Raw genomic sequence first — 17,790 nt, 5'->3', positions numbered from 1 at the left:
TTTATAGGAAATTTACAAAGTTAGGTTAGGGTTAGCAACGAGAGCAAGTCTTACAAGATATTCCTTGATTGATGATGGGCTGGAATTTCATTGAATAAACTTGCCTTCTGGGAGAGGTACATTTTACAGCCTTTCAAACAGAGAGCAAGAAAGCTTCCAAAAGGCCAACTTGATTTCAGTAAATCCACAGTATGTCACTCTATCAATCCAAGCCATTTCTGAGGTGGCATTGATTTTTCCACATTATCTTCTCAACTGAAGCCAAAGACTATTGGAGAATGCGGGCATCGATCCCGCTACCTCTCGCATGCTAAGCGAGCGCTCTACCATTTGAGCTAATTCCCCTATGTCTGAGAATATTTTAGCCCCGCCCCCTTCGACTCCTCCTCTGCCCCTCCACTGCACACTTTTCTAGACTTTCCAGATCTATGTATACAATCTGGATGGTGACCTGGGTCCGACGTTACCTGGAAAATGCAGGCGGAACAGGACGAGGTGGCCGAGTGGTTAAGGCGATGGACTGCTAATCCATTGTGCTCTGCACGCGTGGGTTCGAATCCCATCCTCGTCGCAGTGCAGTCTACTTTAATCTGCCTTATTTACAAGGCAAGAAGATTGAATTGGTTCAAACAGCAGAACACTTGCACTTTGTTGTGACAAAACACGATGCATTATGACAATAAACCAGTCTTCTTGCAACTGTGGAAGGTGAACTGGATCAGACACTTACTGGAAAACGCGGACGACCTGTCCGAGGGCTGCTAATCCATATCGCTCTGCACACGTGGAGTCCTTCGGGTCTCTATTCTCTGGCCAATGCTTTTATCCCTGCAGATGCTTTCCTTGGGCTCATTTCTTCGAAAATACAGCATGCGGTTTGAACGTGATGCAGATGACACACAAATTTACCTGGTTCCATTGGTTCCTATGGAACCAATGAAAAGAAGTTCTATGGTTGTCACACATGGTTGAACAATACATCTGAATCGGAGAGAGCAATGGAAACTCCCAAGGGAGTTAGTTCAAATGGTAGAGCACTTGCTGCTTATACTTTACTGTGGCAAAACTGGCTGTGTTTTGACAAACAGCCAGAGGTATTCACTGCTGAAGAAAAGGATAAACTGAACATAGTGCAGTTTAGGTCACCCCAAAACAGGGCTGCATTCACCCCTTGGGTAGAAAGTGTGAGGAGAAGGGCCCTTGCTCACACAGGGCCATTTCTTCAGTCGCGAGATTGTTGAGGGAATGGTTGTTAGACTTTTCTAGTCTTTATAGGAAATTTACAAAGTTAGGTTAGGGTTAGCAACGAGAGCAAGTCTTACAAGATATTCCTTGATTGATGATGGGCTGGAATTTCATTGAATAAACTTGCCTTCTGGGAGAGGTACATTTTACAGCCTTTCAAACAGAGAGCAAGAAAGCTTCCAAAAGGCCAGCTTGATTTCAGTAAATCCATAGTATGTCACTCTATCAATCCAAGCCATTTCTGAGGTGGCATTGATTTTTCCACATTATCTTCTCAACTGAAGCCAAAGACTATTGGAGAATGCGGGCATCGATCCCGCTACCTCTCGCATGCTAAGCAAGCGCTCTACCATTTGAGCTAATTCCCCTATATCTGAGAATATTTTAGCCCCGCCCACTTCGACTCCTCCTCTGCCCCTCCACTGCACACTTTTCTAGACTTTCCAGATCTATGTATACAATCTGGATGGTGACCTGGGTCCGACGTTACCTGGAAAATGCAGGCGGAACAGGACGAGGTGGCCGAGTGGTTAAGGCGATGGACTGCTAATCCATTGTGCTCTGCACGCGTGGGTTCGAATCCCATCCTCGTCGCAGTGCAGTCTACTTTAATCTGCCTTATTTACAAGGCAAGAAGATTGAATTGGTTCAAACAGCAGAACACTTGCACTTTGTTGTGACAAAACACGATGCATTATGACAATAAACCAGTCTTCTTGCAACTGTGGAAGGTGAACTGGATCAGACACTTACTGGAAAACGCAGACGACCTGTCCGAGGGCTGCTAATCCATATCGCTCTGCACACGTGGAGTCCTTCGGGTCTCTATTCTCTGGCCAATGCTTTTATCCCTGCAGATGCTTTCCTTGGGCTCATTTCTTCGAAAATACAGCATGCGGTTTGAACGTGATGCAGATGACACACAAATTTACCTGGTTCCATTGGTTCCAATGGAACCAATGAAAAGAAGTTCTATGGTTTTCACACATGGTTGAACAATACATCTGAATCGGAGAGAGCAATGGAAACTCCCAAGGGAGTTAGTTCAAATGGTAGAGCACTTGCTGCTTATACTTTACTGTGGCAAAACTGGCTGTGTTTTGACAAACAGCCAGAGGTATTCACTGCTGAAGAAAAGGATAAACTGAACATAGTGCAGTTTAGGTCACCCCAAAACAGGGCTGCATTCACCCCTTGGGTAGAAAGTGTGAGGAGAAGGGCCCTTGCTCACACAGGGCCATTTCTTCAGTCGCGAGATTGTTGAGGGAATGGTTGTTAGACTTTTCTAGTCTTTATAGGAAATTTACAAAGTTAGGTTAGGGTTAGCAACGAGAGCAAGTCTTACAAGATATTCCTTGATTGATGATGGGCTGGAATTTCATTGAATAAACTTGCCTTCTGGGAGAGGTACATTTTACAGCCTTTCAAACAGAGAGCAAGAAAGCTTCCAAAAGGCCAGCTTGATTTCAGTAAATCCACAGTATGTCACTCTATCAATCCAAGCCATTTCTGAGGTGGCATTGATTTTTCCACATTATCTTCTCAACTGAAGCCAAAGACTATTGGAGAATGCGGGCATCGATCCCGCTACCTCTCGCATGCTAAGCGAGCGCTCTACCATTTGAGCTAATTCCCCTATATCTGGGAATATTTTAGCCCCGCCCACTTCGACTCCTCCTCTGCCCCTCCACTGCACACTTTTCTAGACTTTCCAGATCTATGTATACAATCTGGATGGTGACCTGGGTCCGACGTTACCTGGAAAATGCAGGCTGAACAGGACGAGGTGGCCGAGTGGTTAAGGCGATGGACTGCTAATCCATTGTGCTCTGCACGCGTGGGTTCGAATCCCATCCTCGTCGCAGTGCAGTCTACTTTAATCTGCCTTATTTACAAGGCAAGAAGATTGAATTGGTTCAAACAGCAGAACACTTGCACTTTGTTGTGACAAAACACGATGCATTAGGACAATAAACCAGTGTTCTTGCAACTGTGGAAGGTGAACTGGATCAGACACTTACTGGAAAACGCAGACGACCTGTCCGAGGGCTGCTAATCCATATCGCTCTGCACACGTGGAGTCCTTCGGGTCTCTATTCTCTGGCCAATGCTTTTATCCCTGCAGATGCTTTCCTTGGGCTCATTTCTTCGAAAATACAGCATGCGGTTTGAACGTGATGCAGATGACACACAAATTTACCTGGTTCCATTGGTTCCTATGGAACCAATGAAAAGAAGTTCTATGGTTTTCACACATGGTTGAACAATACATCTGAATCGGAGAGAGCAATGGAAACTCCCAAGGGAGTTAGTTCAAATGGTAGAGCACTTGCTGCTTATACTTTACTGTGGCAAAACTGGCTGTGTTTTGACAAACAGCCAGAGGTATTCACTGCTGAAGAAAAGGATAAACTGAACACAGTGCAGTTTAGGTCACCCCAAAACAGGGCTGCATTCACCCCTTGGGTAGAAAGTGTGAGGAGAAGGGCCCTTGCTCACACAGGGCCATTTCTTCAGTCGCGGGATTGTTGAGGGAATGGTTGTTAGACTTTTCTAGTCTTTATAGGAAATTTACAAAGTTAGGTTAGGGTTAGCAACGAGAGCAAGTCTTACAAGATATTCCTTGATTGATGATGGGCTGGAATTTCATTGAATAAACTTGCCTTCTGGGAGAGGTACATTTTACAGCCTTTCAAACAGAGAGCAAGAAAGCTTCCAAAAGGCCAACTTGATTTCAGTAAATCCACAGTATGTCACTCTATCAATCCAAGCCATTTCTGAGGTGGCATTGATTTTTTCCACATTATCTTCTCAACTGAAGCCAAAGACTATTGGAGAATGCGGGCATCGATCCCGCTACCTCTCGCATGCTAAGCGAGCGCTCTACCATTTGAGCTAATTCCCCTATATCTGAGAATATTTTAGCCCCGCCCCCTTCGACTCCTCCTCTGCCCCTCCACTGCACACTTTTCTAGACTTTCCAGATCTATGTATACAATCTGGATGGTGACCTGGGTCCGACGTTACCTGGAAAATGCAGGCGGAACAGGACGAGGTGGCCGAGTGGTTAAGGCGATGGACTGCTAATCCATTGTGCTCTGCACGCGTGGGTTCGAATCCCATCCTCGTCGCAGTGCAGTCTACTTTAATCTGCCTTATTTACAAGGCAAGAAGATTGAATTGGTTCAAACAGCAGAACACTTGCACTTTGTTGTGACAAAACACGATGCATTATGACAATAAACCAGTCTTCTTGCAACTGTGGAAGGTGAACTGGATCAGACACTTACTGGAAAACGCAGACGACCTGTCCGAGGGCTGCTAATCCATATCGCTCTGCACACGTGGAGTCCTTCGGGTCTCTATTCTCTGGCCAATGCTTTTATCCCTGCAGATGCTTTCCTTGGGCTCATTTCTTCGAAAATACAGCATGCGGTTTGAACGTGATGCAGATGACACACAAATTTACCTGGTTCCATTGGTTCCTATGGAACCAATGAAAAGAAGTTCTATGGTTGTCACACATGGTTGAACAATACATCTGAATCGGAGAGAGCAATGGAAACTCCCAAGGGAGTTAGTTCAAATGGTAGAGCACTTGCTGCTTATACTTTACTGTGGCAAAACTGGCTGTGTTTTGACAAACAGCCAGAGGTATTCACTGCTGAAGAAAAGGATAAACTGAACATAGTGCAGTTTAGGTCACCCCAAAACAGGGCTGCATTCACCCCTTGGGTAGAAAGTGTGAGGAGAAGGGCCCTTGCTCACACAGGGCCATTTCTTCAGTCGCGAGATTGTTGAGGGAATGGTTGTTAGACTTTTCTAGTCTTTATAGGAAATTTACAAAGTTAGGTTAGGGTTAGCAACGAGAGCAAGTCTTACAAGATATTCCTTGATTGATGATGGGCTGGAATTTCATTGAATAAACTTGCCTTCTGGGAGAGGTACATTTTACAGCCTTTCAAACAGAGAGCAAGAAAGCTTCCAAAAGGCCAGCTTGATTTCAGTAAATCCACAGTATGTCACTCTATCAATCCAAGCCATTTCTGAGGTGGCATTGCTTTTTCCACATTATCTTCTCAACTGAAGCCAAAGACTATTGGAGAATGCGGGCATCGATCCCGCTACCTCTCGCATGCTAAGCGAGCGCTCTACCATTTGAGCTAATTCCCCTATATCTGAGAATATTTTAGCCCCGCCCACTTCGACTACTCCTCTGCCCCTCCACTGCACACTTTTCTAGACTTTCCAGATCTATGTATACAATCTGGATGGTGACCTGGGTCCGACGTTACCTGGAAAATGCAGGCGGAACAGGACGAGGTGGCAGAGTGGTTAAGGCGATGGACTGCTAATCCATTGTGCTCTGCACGCGTGGGTTCGAATCCCATCCTCGTCGCAGTGCAGTCTACTTTAATCTGCCTTATTTACAAGGCAAGAAGATTGAATTGGTTCAAAAAGCAGAACACTTGCACTTTGTTGTGACAAAACACGATGCATTATGACAATAAACCAGTCTTCTTGCAACTGTGGAAGGTGAACTGGATCAGACACTTACTGGAAAACGCAGACGACCTGTCCGAGGGCTGCTAATCCATATCGCTCTGCACACGTGGAGTCCTTCGGGTCTCTATTCTCTGGCCAATGCTTTTATCCCTGCAGATGCTTTCCTTGGGCTCATTTCTTCGAAAATACAGCATGCGGTTTGAACGTGATGCAGATGACACACAAATTTACCTGGTTCCATTGGTTCCTATGGAACCAATGAAAAGAAGTTCTATGGTTGTCACACATGGTTGAACAATACATCTGAATCGGAGAGAGCAATGGAAACTCCCAAGGGAGTTAGTTCAAATGGTAGAGCACTTGCTGCTTATACTTTACTGTGGCAAAACTGGCTGTGTTTTGACAAACAGCCAGAGGTATTCACTGCTGAAGAAAAGGATAAACTGAACATAGTGCAGTTTAGGTCACCCCAAAACAGGGCTGCATTCACCCCTTGGGTAGAAAGTGTGAGGAGAAGGGCCCTTGCTCACACAGGGCCATTTCTTCAGTCGCGAGATTGTTGAGGGAATGGTTGTTAGACTTTTCTAGTCTTTATAGGAAATTTACAAAGTTAGGTTAGGGTTAGCAACGAGAGCAAGTCTTACAAGATATTCCTTGATTGATGATGGGCTGGAATTTCATTGAATAAACTTGCCTTCTGGGAGAGGTACATTTTACAGCCTTTCAAACAGAGAGCAAGAAAGCTTCCAAAAGGCCAGCTTGATTTCAGTAAATCCACAGTATGTCACTCTATCAATCCAAGCCATTTCTGAGGTGGCATTGCTTTTTCCACATTATCTTCTCAACTGAAGCCAAAGACTATTGGAGAATGCGGGCATCGATCCCGCTACCTCTCGCATGCTAAGCGAGCGCTCTACCATTTGAGCTAATTCCCCTACATCTGAGAATATTTTAGCCCCGCCCCCTTCGACTACTCCTCTGCCCCTCCACTGCACACTTTTCTAGACTTTCCAGATCTATGTATACAATCTGGATGGTGACCTGGGTCCGACGTTACCTGGAAAATGCAGGCGGAACAGGACGAGGTGGCCGAGTGGTTAAGGCGATGGACTGCTAATCCATTGTGCTCTGCACGCGTGGGTTCGAATCCCATCCTCGTCGCAGTGCAGTCTACTTTAATCTGCCTTATTTACAAGGCAAGAAGATTGAATTGGTTCAAACAGCAGAACACTTGCACTTTGTTGTGACAAAACACGATGCATTATGACAATAAACCAGTCTTCTTGCAACTGTGGAAGGTGAACTGGATCAGACACTTACTGGAAAACGCAGACGACCTGTCCGAGGGCTGCTAATCCATATCGCTCTGCACACGTGGAGTCCTTCGGGTCTCTATTCTCTGGCCAATGCTTTTATCCCTGCAGATGCTTTCCTTGGGCTCATTTCTTCGAAAATACAGCATGCGGTTTGAACGTGATGCAGATGACACACAAATTTACCTGGTTCCATTGGTTCCAATGGAACCAACGAAAAGAAGTTCTATGGTTTTCACACATGGTTGAACAATACATCTGAATCGGAGAGAGCAATGGAAACTCCCAAGGGAGTTAGTTCAAATGGTAGAGCACTTGCTGCTTATACTTTACTGTGGCAAAACTGGCTGTGTTTTGACAAACAGCCAGAGGTATTCACTGCTGAAGAAAAGGATAAACTGAACACAGTGCAGTTTAGGTCACTCCAAAACAGGGCTGCATTCACCCCTTGGGTAGAAAGTGTGAGGAGAAGGGCCCTTGCTCACACAGGGCCATTTCTTCAGTCGCGAGATTGTTGAGGGAATGGTTGTTAGACTTTTCTAGTCTTTATAGGAAATTTACAAAGTTAGGTTAGGGTTAGCAACGAGAGCAAGTCTTACAAGATATTCCTTGATTGATGATGGGCTGGAATTTCATTGAATAAACTTGCCTTCTGGGAGAGGTACATTTTACAGCCTTTCAAACAGAGAGCAAGAAAGCTTCCAAAAGGCCAACTTGATTTCAGTAAATCCACAGTATGTCACTCTATCAATCCAAGCCATTTCTGAGGTGGCATTGATTTTTCCACATTATCTTCTCAACTGAAGCCAAAGACTATTGGAGAATGCGGGCATCGATCCCGCTACCTCTCGCATGCTAAGCAAGCGCTCTACCATTTGAGCTAATTCCCCTATATCTGAGAATATTTTAGCCCCGCCCACTTCGACTCCTCCTCTGCCCCTCCACTGCACACTTTTCTAGACTTTCCAGATCTATGTATACAATCTGGATGGTGACCTGGGTCCGGCGTTACCTGGAAAATGCAGGCGGAACAGGACGAGGTGGCCGAGTGGTTAAGGCGATGGACTGCTAATCCATTGTGCTCTGCACGCGTGGGTTCGAATCCCATCCTCGTCGCAGTGCAGTCTACTTTAATCTGCCTTATTTACAAGGCAAGAAGATTGAATTGGTTCAAACAGCAGAACACTTGCACTTTGTTGTGACAAAACACGATGCATTATGACAATAAACCAGTCTTCTTGCAACTGTGGAAGGTGAACTGGATCAGACACTTACTGGAAAACGCAGACGACCTGTCCGAGGGCTGCTAATCCATATCGCTCTGCACACGTGGAGTCCTTCGGGTCTCTATTCTCTGGCCAATGCTTTTATCCCTGCAGATGCTTTCCTTGGGCTCATTTCTTCGAAAATACAGCATGCGGTTTGAACGTGATGCAGATGACACACAAATTTACCTGGTTCCATTGGTTCCTATGGAACCAATGAAAAGAAGTTCTATGGTTGTCACACATGGTTGAACAATACATCTGAATCGGAGAGAGCAATGGAAACTCCCAAGGGAGTTAGTTCAAATGGTAGAGCACTTGCTGCTTATACTTTACTGTGGCAAAACTGGCTGTGTTTTGACAAACAGCCAGAGGTATTCACTGCTGAAGAAAAGGATAAACTGAACATAGTGCAGTTTAGGTCACCCCAAAACAGGGCTGCATTCACCCCTTGGGTAGAAAGTGTGAGGAGAAGGGCCCTTGCTCACACAGGGCCATTTCTTCAGTCGCGAGATTGTTGAGGGAATGGTTGTTAGACTTTTCTAGTCTTTATAGGAAATTTACAAAGTTAGGTTAGGGTTAGCAACGAGAGCAAGTCTTACAAGATATTCCTTGATTGATGATGGGCTGGAATTTCATTGAATAAACTTGCCTTCTGGGAGAGGTACATTTTACAGCCTTTCAAACAGAGAGCAAGAAAGCTTCCAAAAGGCCAGCTTGATTTCAGTAAATCCACAGTATGTCACTCTATCAATCCAAGCCATTTCTGAGGTGGCATTGCTTTTTCCACATTATCTTCTCAACTGAAGCCAAAGACTATTGGAGAATGCGGGCATCGATCCCGCTACCTCTCGCATGCTAAGCGAGCGCTCTACCATTTGAGCTAATTCCCCTATATCTGAGAATATTTTAGCCCCGCCCCCTTCGACTACTCCTCTGCCCCTCCACTGCACACTTTTCTAGACTTTCCAGATCTATGTATACAATCTGGATGGTGACCTGGGTCCGACGTTACCTGGAAAATGCAGGCGGAACAGGACGAGGTGGCCGAGTGGTTAAGGCGATGGACTGCTAATCCATTGTGCTCTGCACGCGTGGGTTCGAATCCCATCCTCGTCGCAGTGCAGTCTACTTTAATCTGCCTTATTTACAAGGCAAGAAGATTGAATTGGTTCAAACAGCAGAACACTTGCACTTTGTTGTGACAAAACACGATGCATTATGACAATAAACCAGTCTTCTTGCAACTGTGGAAGGTGAACTGGATCAGACACTTACTGGAAAACGCAGACGACCTGTCCGAGGGCTGCTAATCCATATCGCTCTGCACACGTGGAGTCCTTCGGGTCTCTATTCTCTGGCCAATGCTTTTATCCCTGCAGATGCTTTCCTTGGGCTCATTTCTTCGAAAATACAGCATGCGGTTTGAACGTGATGCAGATGACACACAAATTTACCTGGTTCCATTGGTTCCAATGGAACCAACGAAAAGAAGTTCTATGGTTTTCACACATGGTTGAACAATACATCTGAATCGGAGAGAGCAATGGAAACTCCCAAGGGAGTTAGTTCAAATGGTAGAGCACTTGCTGCTTATACTTTACTGTGGCAAAACTGGCTGTGTTTTGACAAACAGCCAGAGGTATTCACTGCTGAAGAAAAGGATAAACTGAACACAGTGCAGTTTAGGTCACTCCAAAACAGGGCTGCATTCACCCCTTGGGTAGAAAGTGTGAGGAGAAGGGCCCTTGCTCACACAGGGCCATTTCTTCAGTTGCGAGATTGTTGAGGGAATGGTTGTTAGACTTTTCTAGTCTTTATAGGAAATTTACAAAGTTAGGTTAGGGTTAGCAACGAGAGCAAGTCTTACAAGATATTCCTTGATTGATGATGGGCTGGAATTTCATTGAATAAACTTGCCTTCTGGGAGAGGTACATTTTACAGCCTTTCAAACAGAGAGCAAGAAAGCTTCCAAAAGGCCAACTTGATTTCAGTAAATCCACAGTATGTCACTCTATCAATCCAAGCCATTTCTGAGGTGGCATTGATTTTTCCACATTATCTTCTCAACTGAAGCCAAAGACTATTGGAGAATGCGGGCATCGATCCCGCTACCTCTCGCATGCTAAGCGAGCGCTCTACCATTTGAGCTAATTCCCCTATATCTGAGAATATTTTAGCCCCGCCCACTTCGACTCCTCCTCTGCCCCTCCACTGCACACTTTTCTAGACTTTCCAGATCTATGTATACAATCTGGATGGTGACCTGGGTCCGACGTTACCTGGAAAATGCAGGCGGAACAGGACGAGGTGGCCGAGTGGTTAAGGCGATGGACTGCTAATCCATTGTGCTCTGCACGCGTGGGTTCGAATCCCATCCTCGTCGCAGTGCAGTCTACTTTAATCTGCCTTATTTACAAGGCAAGAAGATTGAATTGGTTCAAACAGCAGAACACTTGCACTTTGTTGTGACAAAACACGATGCATTATGACAATAAACCAGTGTTCTTGCAACTGTGGAAGGTGAACTGGATCAGACACTTACTGGAAAACGCAGACGACCTGTCCGAGGGCTGCTAATCCATATCGCTCTGCACACGTGGAGTCCTTCGGGTCTCTATTCTCTGGCCAATGCTTTTATCCCTGCAGATGCTTTCCTTGGGCTCATTTCTTCGAAAATACAGCATGCGGTTTGAACGTGATGCAGATGACACACAAATTTACCTGGTTCCATTGGTTCCTATGGAACCAATGAAAAGAAGTTCTATGGTTTTCACACATGGTTGAACAATACATCTGAATCGGAGAGAGCAATGGAAACTCCCGAGGGAGTTAGTTCAAATGGTAGAGCACTTGCTGCTTATACTTTACTGTGGCAAAACTGGCTGTGTTTTGACAAACAGCCAGAGGTATTCACTGCTGAAGAAAAGGATAAACTGAACACAGTGCAGTTTAGGTCACCCCAAAACAGGGCTGCATTCACCCCTTGGGTAGAAAGTGTGAGGAGAAGGGCCCTTGCTCACACAGGGCCATTTCTTCAGTCGCGGGATTGTTGAGGGAATGGTTGTTAGACTTTTCTAGTCTTTATAGGAAATTTACAAAGTTAGGTTAGGGTTAGCAACGAGAGCAAGTCTTACAAGATATTCCTTGATTGATGATGGGCTGGAATTTCATTGAATAAACTTGCCTTCTGGGAGAGGTACATTTTACAGCCTTTCAAACAGAGAGCAAGAAAGCTTCCAAAAGGCCAACTTGATTTCAGTAAATCCACAGTATGTCACTCTATCAATCCAAGCCATTTCTGAGGTGGCATTGATTTTTCCACATTATCTTCTCAACTGAAGCCAAAGACTATTGGAGAATGCGGGCATCGATCCCGCTACCTCTCGCATGCTAAGCGAGCGCTGTACCATTTGAGCTAATTCCCCTACATCTGAGAATATTTTAGCCCCGCCCACTTCGACTCCTCCTCTGCCCCTCCACTGCACACTTTTCTAGACTTTCCAGATCTATGTATACAATCTGGATGGTGACCTGGGCCCGACGTTACCTGGAAAATGCAGGCGGAACAGGACGAGGTGGCTGAGTGGTTAAGGCGATGGACTGCTAATCCATTGTGCTCTGCACGCGTGGGTTCGAATCCCATCCTCGTCGCAGTGCAGTCTACTTTAATCTGCCTTATTTACAAGGCAAGAAGATTGAATTGGTTCAAACAGCAGAACACTTGCACTTTGTTGTGACAAAACACGATGCATTATGACAATAAACCAGTCTTCTTGCAACTGTGGAAGGTGAACTGGATCAGACACTTACTGGAAAACGCAGACGACCTGTCCGAGGGCTGCTAATCCATATCGCTCTGCACACGTGGAGTCCTTCGGGTCTCTATTCTCTGGCCAATGCTTTTATCCCTGCAGATGCTTTCCTTGGGCTCATTTCTTCGAAAATACAGCATGCGGTTTGAACGTGATGCAGATGACACACAAATTTACCTGGTTCCATTGGTTCCTATGGAACCAATGAAAAGAAGTTCTATGGTTTTCACACATGGTTGAACAATACATCTGAATCGGAGAGAGCAATGGAAACTCCCGAGGGAGTTAGTTCAAATGGTAGAGCACTTGCTGCTTATACTTTACTGTGGCAAAACTGGCTGTGTTTTGACAAACAGCCAGAGGTATTCACTGCTGAAGAAAAGGATAAACTGAACACAGTGCAGTTTAGGTCACCCCAAAACAGGGCTGCATTCACCCCTTGGGTAGAAAGTGTGAGGAGAAGGGCCCTTGCTCACACAGGGCCATTTCTTCAGTCGCGGGATTGTTGAGGGAATGGTTGTTAGACTTTTCTAGTCTTTATAGGAAATTTACAAAGTTAGGTTAGGGTTAGCAACGAGAGCAAGTCTTACAAGATATTCCTTGATTGATGATGGGCTGGAATTTCATTGAATAAACTTGCCTTCTGGGAGAGGTACATTTTACAGCCTTTCAAACAGAGAGCAAGAAAGCTTCCAAAAGGCCAGCTTGATTTCAGTAAATCCACAGTATGTCACTCTATCAATCCAAGCCATTTCTGAGGTGGCATTGCTTTTTCCACATTATCTTCTCAACTGAAGCCAAAGACTATTGGAGAATGCGGGCATCGATCCCGCTACCTCTCGCATGCTAAGCGAGCGCTCTACCATTTGAGCTAATTCCCCTATATCTGAGAATATTTTAGCCCCGCCCCCTTCGACTACTCCTCTGCCCCTCCACTGCACACTTTTCTAGACTTTCCAGATCTATGTATACAATCTGGATGGTGACCTGGGTCCGACGTTACCTGGAAAATGCAGGCGGAACAGGACGAGGTGGCCGAGTGGTTAAGGCGATGGACTGCTAATCCATTGTGCTCTGCACGCGTGGGTTCGAATCCCATCCTCGTCGCAGTGCAGTCTACTTTAATCTGCCTTATTTACAAGGCAAGAAGATTGAATTGGTTCAAACAGCAGAACACTTGCACTTTGTTGTGACAAAACACGATGCATTATGACAATAAACCAGTCTTCTTGCAACTGTGGAAGGTGAACTGGATCAGACACTTACTGGAAAACGCAGACGACCTGTCCGAGGGCTGCTAATCCATATCGCTCTGCACACGTGGAGTCCTTCGGGTCTCTATTCTCTGGCCAATGCTTTTATCCCTGCAGATGCTTTCCTTGGGCTCATTTCTTCGAAAATACAGCATGCGGTTTGAACGTGATGCAGATGACACACAAATTTACCTGGTTCCATTGGTTCCAATGGAACCAACGAAAAGAAGTTCTATGGTTTTCACACATGGTTGAACAATACATCTGAATCGGAGAGAGCAATGGAAACTCCCAAGGGAGTTAGTTCAAATGGTAGAGCACTTGCTGCTTATACTTTACTGTGGCAAAACTGGCTGTGTTTTGACAAACAGCCAGAGGTATTCACTGCTGAAGAAAAGGATAAACTGAACACAGTGCAGTTTAGGTCACTCCAAAACAGGGCTGCATTCACCCCTTGGGTAGAAAGTGTGAGGAGAAGGGCCCTTGCTCACACAGGGCCATTTCTTCAGTTGCGAGATTGTTGAGGGAATGGTTGTTAGACTTTTCTAGTCTTTATAGGAAATTTACAAAGTTAGGTTAGGGTTAGCAACGAGAGCAAGTCTTACAAGATATTCCTTGATTGATGATGGGCTGGAATTTCATTGAATAAACTTGCCTTCTGGGAGAGGTACATTTTACAGCCTTTCAAACAGAGAGCAAGAAAGCTTCCAAAAGGCCAACTTGATTTCAGTAAATCCACAGTATGTCACTCTATCAATCCAAGCCATTTCTGAGGTGGCATTGATTTTTCCACATTATCTTCTCAACTGAAGCCAAAGACTATTGGAGAATGCGGGCATCGATCCCGCTACCTCTCGCATGCTAAGCGAGCGCTCTACCATTTGAGCTAATTCCCCTATATCTGAGAATATTTTAGCCCCGCCCACTTCGACTCCTCCTCTGCCCCTCCACTGCACACTTTTCTAGACTTTCCAGATCTATGTATACAATCTGGATGGTGACCTGGGTCCGACGTTACCTGGAAAATGCAGGCGGAACAGGACGAGGTGGCCGAGTGGTTAAGGCGATGGACTGCTAATCCATTGTGCTCTGCACGCGTGGGTTCGAATCCCATCCTCGTCGCAGTGCAGTCTACTTTAATCTGCCTTATTTACAAGGCAAGAAGATTGAATTGGTTCAAACAGCAGAACACTTGCACTTTGTTGTGACAAAACACGATGCATTATGACAATAAACCAGTGTTCTTGCAACTGTGGAAGGTGAACTGGATCAGACACTTACTGGAAAACGCAGACGACCTGTCCGAGGGCTGCTAATCCATATCGCTCTGCACACGTGGAGTCCTTCGGGTCTCTATTCTCTGGCCAATGCTTTTATCCCTGCAGATGCTTTCCTTGGGCTCATTTCTTCGAAAATACAGCATGCGGTTTGAACGTGATGCAGATGACACACAAATTTACCTGGTTCCATTGGTTCCTATGGAACCAATGAAAAGAAGTTCTATGGTTTTCACACATGGTTGAACAATACATCTGAATCGGAGAGAGCAATGGAAACTCCCGAGGGAGTTAGTTCAAATGGTAGAGCACTTGCTGCTTATACTTTACTGTGGCAAAACTGGCTGTGTTTTGACAAACAGCCAGAGGTATTCACTGCTGAAGAAAAGGATAAACTGAACACAGTGCAGTTTAGGTCACCCCAAAACAGGGCTGCATTCACCCCTTGGGTAGAAAGTGTGAGGAGAAGGGCCCTTGCTCACACAGGGCCATTTCTTCAGTCGCGGGATTGTTGAGGGAATGGTTGTTAGACTTTTCTAGTCTTTATAGGAAATTTACAAAGTTAGGTTAGGGTTAGCAACGAGAGCAAGTCTTACAAGATATTCCTTGATTGATGATGGGCTGGAATTTCATTGAATAAACTTGCCTTCTGGGAGAGGTACATTTTACAGCCTTTCAAACAGAGAGCAAGAAAGCTTCCAAAAGGCCAACTTGATTTCAGTAAATCCACAGTATGTCACTCTATCAATCCAAGCCATTTCTGAGGTGGCATTGATTTTTCCACATTATCTTCTCAACTGAAGCCAAAGACTATTGGAGAATGCGGGCATCGATCCCGCTACCTCTCGCATGCTAAGCGAGCGCTGTACCATTTGAGCTAATTCCCCTACATCTGAGAATATTTTAGCCCCGCCCACTTCGACTCCTCCTCTGCCCCTCCACTGCACACTTTTCTAGACTTTCCAGATCTATGTATACAATCTGGATGGTGACCTGGGCCCGACGTTACCTGGAAAATGCAGGCGGAACAGGACGAGGTGGCTGAGTGGTTAAGGCGATGGACTGCTAATCCATTGTGCTCTGCACGCGTGGGTTCGAATCCCATCCTCGTCGCAGTGCAGTCTACTTTAATCTGCCTTATTTACAAGGCAAGAAGATTGAATTGGTTCAAACAGCAGAACACTTGCACTTTGTTGTGACAAAACACGATGCATTATGACAATAAACCAGTCTTCTTGCAACTGTGGAAGGTGAACTGGATCAGACACTTACTGGAAAACGCAGACGACCTGTCCGAGGGCTGCTAATCCATATCGCTCTGCACACGTGGAGTCCTTCGGGTCTCTATTCTCTGGCCAATGCTTTTATCCCTGCAGATGCTTTCCTTGGGCTCATTTCTTCGAAAATACAGCATGCGGTTTGAACGTGATGCAGATGACACACAAATTTACCTGGTTCCATTGGTTCCTATGGAACCAATGAAAAGAAGTTCTATGGTTTTCACACATGGTTGAACAATACATCTGAATCGGAGAGAGCAATGGAAACTCCCGAGGGAGTTAGTTCAAATGGTAGAGCACTTGCTGCTTATACTTTACTGTGGCAAAACTGGCTGTGTTTTGACAAACAGCCAGAGGTATTCACTGCTGAAGAAAAGGATAAACTGAACACAGTGCAGTTTAGGTCACCCCAAAACAGGGCTGCATTCACCCCTTGGGTAGAAAGTGTGAGGAGAAGGGCCCTTGCTCACACAGGGCCATTTCTTCAGTCGCGGGATTGTTGAGGGAATGGTTGTTAGACTTTTCTAGTCTTTATAGGAAATTTACAAAGTTAGGTTAGGGTTAGCAACGAGAGCAAGTCTTACAAGATATTCCTTGATTGATGATGGGCTGGAATTTCATTGAATAAACTTGCCTTCTGGGAGAGGTACATTTTACAGCCTTTCAAACAGAGAGCAAGAAAGCTTCCAAAAGGCCAACTTGATTTCAGTAAATCCACAGTATGTCACTCTATCAATCCAAGCCATTTCTGAGGTGGCATTGATTTTTCCACATTATCTTCTCAACTGAAGCCAAAGACTATTGGAGAATGCGGGCATCGATCCCGCTACCTCTCGCATGCTAAGCGAGCGCTGTACCATTTGAGCTAATTCCCCTACATCTGAGAATATTTTAGCCCCGCCCACTTCGACTCCTCCTCTGCCCCTCCACTACACACTTTTCTAGACTTTCCAGATCTATGTATACAATCTGGATGGTGACCTGGGTCCGACGTTACCTGGAAAATGCAGGCGGAACAGGACGAGGTGGCCGAGTGGTTAAGGCGATGGACTGCTAATCCATTGTGCTCTGCATGCGTGGGTTCGAATCCCATCCTCGTCGCAGTGCAGTCTACTTTAATCTGCCTTATTTACAAGGCAAGAAGATTGAATTGGTTCAAACAGCAGAACACTTGCACTTTGTTGTGACAAAACACGATGCATTATGACAATAAACCAGTCTTCTTGCAACTGTGGAAGGTGAACTGGATCAGACACTTACTGGAAAACGCAGACGACCTGTCCGAGGGCTGCTAATCCATATCGCTCTGCACACGTGGAGTCCTTCGGGTCTCTATTCTCTGGCCAATGCTTTTATCCCTGCGGATGCTTTCCTTGGGCTCATTTCTTCGAAAATACAGCATGCGGTTTGAACGTGATGCAGATGACACACAAATTTACCTGGTTCCATTGGTTCCTATGGAACCAATGAAAAGAAGTTCTATGGTTGTCACACATGGTTGAACAATACATCTGAATCGGAGAGAGCAATGGAAACTCCCAAGGGAGTTAGTTCAAATGGTAGAGCACTTGCTGCTTATACTTTACTGTGGCAAAACTGGCTGTGTTTTGACAAACAGCCAGAGGTATTCACTGCTGAAGAAAAGGATAAACTGAACACAGTGCAGTTTAGGTCACCCCAAAACAGGGCTGCATTCACCCCTTGGGTAGAAAGTGTGAGGAGAAGGGCCCTTGCTCACACTGGGCCATTTCTTCAGTCGCAAGATTGTTGAGGGAATGGTTGTTAGACTTTTCTAGTCTTTATAGGAAATTTACAAAGTTAGGTTAGGGTTAGCA

General features: G+C 45.3%; 23 non-coding genes across 23 annotated transcripts; 14 read left to right on the top strand and 9 right to left on the bottom strand.

Moving 5' to 3' along the window:
* Window positions 1-272: 272 nt before the first annotated feature.
* Window positions 273-345, bottom strand: trnaa-agc (transfer RNA alanine (anticodon AGC)). Its single transcript has one exon. It is a non-coding gene; the product is annotated as a tRNA-Ala (tRNA).
* Window positions 346-489: 144 nt separating this feature from the next.
* On the top strand, window positions 490-571 carry trnas-gcu (transfer RNA serine (anticodon GCU)). The gene has a single exon. It is a non-coding gene; the product is annotated as a tRNA-Ser (tRNA).
* A 1,186-nt stretch (window positions 572-1,757) lies between these two features.
* trnas-gcu (transfer RNA serine (anticodon GCU)) lies at window positions 1,758-1,839 on the top strand. Its single transcript has one exon. It is a non-coding gene; the product is annotated as a tRNA-Ser (tRNA).
* A 969-nt stretch (window positions 1,840-2,808) lies between these two features.
* On the bottom strand, window positions 2,809-2,881 carry trnaa-agc (transfer RNA alanine (anticodon AGC)). Its single transcript has one exon. It is a non-coding gene; the product is annotated as a tRNA-Ala (tRNA).
* A 144-nt stretch (window positions 2,882-3,025) lies between these two features.
* trnas-gcu (transfer RNA serine (anticodon GCU)) lies at window positions 3,026-3,107 on the top strand. The gene has a single exon. It is a non-coding gene; the product is annotated as a tRNA-Ser (tRNA).
* Window positions 3,108-4,077: 970 nt separating this feature from the next.
* On the bottom strand, window positions 4,078-4,150 carry trnaa-agc (transfer RNA alanine (anticodon AGC)). Its single transcript has one exon. It is a non-coding gene; the product is annotated as a tRNA-Ala (tRNA).
* Window positions 4,151-4,294: 144 nt separating this feature from the next.
* Window positions 4,295-4,376, top strand: trnas-gcu (transfer RNA serine (anticodon GCU)). The gene has a single exon. It is a non-coding gene; the product is annotated as a tRNA-Ser (tRNA).
* Window positions 4,377-5,345: 969 nt separating this feature from the next.
* Window positions 5,346-5,418, bottom strand: trnaa-agc (transfer RNA alanine (anticodon AGC)). The gene has a single exon. It is a non-coding gene; the product is annotated as a tRNA-Ala (tRNA).
* A 144-nt stretch (window positions 5,419-5,562) lies between these two features.
* Window positions 5,563-5,644, top strand: trnas-gcu (transfer RNA serine (anticodon GCU)). The gene has a single exon. It is a non-coding gene; the product is annotated as a tRNA-Ser (tRNA).
* Window positions 5,645-6,613: 969 nt separating this feature from the next.
* trnaa-agc (transfer RNA alanine (anticodon AGC)) lies at window positions 6,614-6,686 on the bottom strand. Its single transcript has one exon. It is a non-coding gene; the product is annotated as a tRNA-Ala (tRNA).
* Window positions 6,687-6,830: 144 nt separating this feature from the next.
* On the top strand, window positions 6,831-6,912 carry trnas-gcu (transfer RNA serine (anticodon GCU)). The gene has a single exon. It is a non-coding gene; the product is annotated as a tRNA-Ser (tRNA).
* A 1,186-nt stretch (window positions 6,913-8,098) lies between these two features.
* On the top strand, window positions 8,099-8,180 carry trnas-gcu (transfer RNA serine (anticodon GCU)). Its single transcript has one exon. It is a non-coding gene; the product is annotated as a tRNA-Ser (tRNA).
* A 969-nt stretch (window positions 8,181-9,149) lies between these two features.
* trnaa-agc (transfer RNA alanine (anticodon AGC)) lies at window positions 9,150-9,222 on the bottom strand. Its single transcript has one exon. It is a non-coding gene; the product is annotated as a tRNA-Ala (tRNA).
* Window positions 9,223-9,366: 144 nt separating this feature from the next.
* Window positions 9,367-9,448, top strand: trnas-gcu (transfer RNA serine (anticodon GCU)). Its single transcript has one exon. It is a non-coding gene; the product is annotated as a tRNA-Ser (tRNA).
* A 969-nt stretch (window positions 9,449-10,417) lies between these two features.
* Window positions 10,418-10,490, bottom strand: trnaa-agc (transfer RNA alanine (anticodon AGC)). The gene has a single exon. It is a non-coding gene; the product is annotated as a tRNA-Ala (tRNA).
* A 144-nt stretch (window positions 10,491-10,634) lies between these two features.
* On the top strand, window positions 10,635-10,716 carry trnas-gcu (transfer RNA serine (anticodon GCU)). The gene has a single exon. It is a non-coding gene; the product is annotated as a tRNA-Ser (tRNA).
* A 1,186-nt stretch (window positions 10,717-11,902) lies between these two features.
* On the top strand, window positions 11,903-11,984 carry trnas-gcu (transfer RNA serine (anticodon GCU)). The gene has a single exon. It is a non-coding gene; the product is annotated as a tRNA-Ser (tRNA).
* A 969-nt stretch (window positions 11,985-12,953) lies between these two features.
* On the bottom strand, window positions 12,954-13,026 carry trnaa-agc (transfer RNA alanine (anticodon AGC)). The gene has a single exon. It is a non-coding gene; the product is annotated as a tRNA-Ala (tRNA).
* Window positions 13,027-13,170: 144 nt separating this feature from the next.
* On the top strand, window positions 13,171-13,252 carry trnas-gcu (transfer RNA serine (anticodon GCU)). The gene has a single exon. It is a non-coding gene; the product is annotated as a tRNA-Ser (tRNA).
* Window positions 13,253-14,221: 969 nt separating this feature from the next.
* trnaa-agc (transfer RNA alanine (anticodon AGC)) lies at window positions 14,222-14,294 on the bottom strand. The gene has a single exon. It is a non-coding gene; the product is annotated as a tRNA-Ala (tRNA).
* A 144-nt stretch (window positions 14,295-14,438) lies between these two features.
* trnas-gcu (transfer RNA serine (anticodon GCU)) lies at window positions 14,439-14,520 on the top strand. Its single transcript has one exon. It is a non-coding gene; the product is annotated as a tRNA-Ser (tRNA).
* Window positions 14,521-15,706: 1,186 nt separating this feature from the next.
* On the top strand, window positions 15,707-15,788 carry trnas-gcu (transfer RNA serine (anticodon GCU)). The gene has a single exon. It is a non-coding gene; the product is annotated as a tRNA-Ser (tRNA).
* Window positions 15,789-16,974: 1,186 nt separating this feature from the next.
* trnas-gcu (transfer RNA serine (anticodon GCU)) lies at window positions 16,975-17,056 on the top strand. The gene has a single exon. It is a non-coding gene; the product is annotated as a tRNA-Ser (tRNA).
* Window positions 17,057-17,790: the final 734 nt, after the last annotated feature.

Source organism: Centropristis striata, chromosome 18 (genome assembly GCF_030273125.1).
Source record: "Centropristis striata isolate RG_2023a ecotype Rhode Island chromosome 18, C.striata_1.0, whole genome shotgun sequence".
Classification (NCBI taxonomy): Eukaryota; Metazoa; Chordata; class Actinopteri; order Perciformes; family Serranidae; genus Centropristis; species Centropristis striata.
Note: the sequence above shows the minus strand (reverse complement) of the source record. Positions and strands in the feature narration are given on the sequence as shown.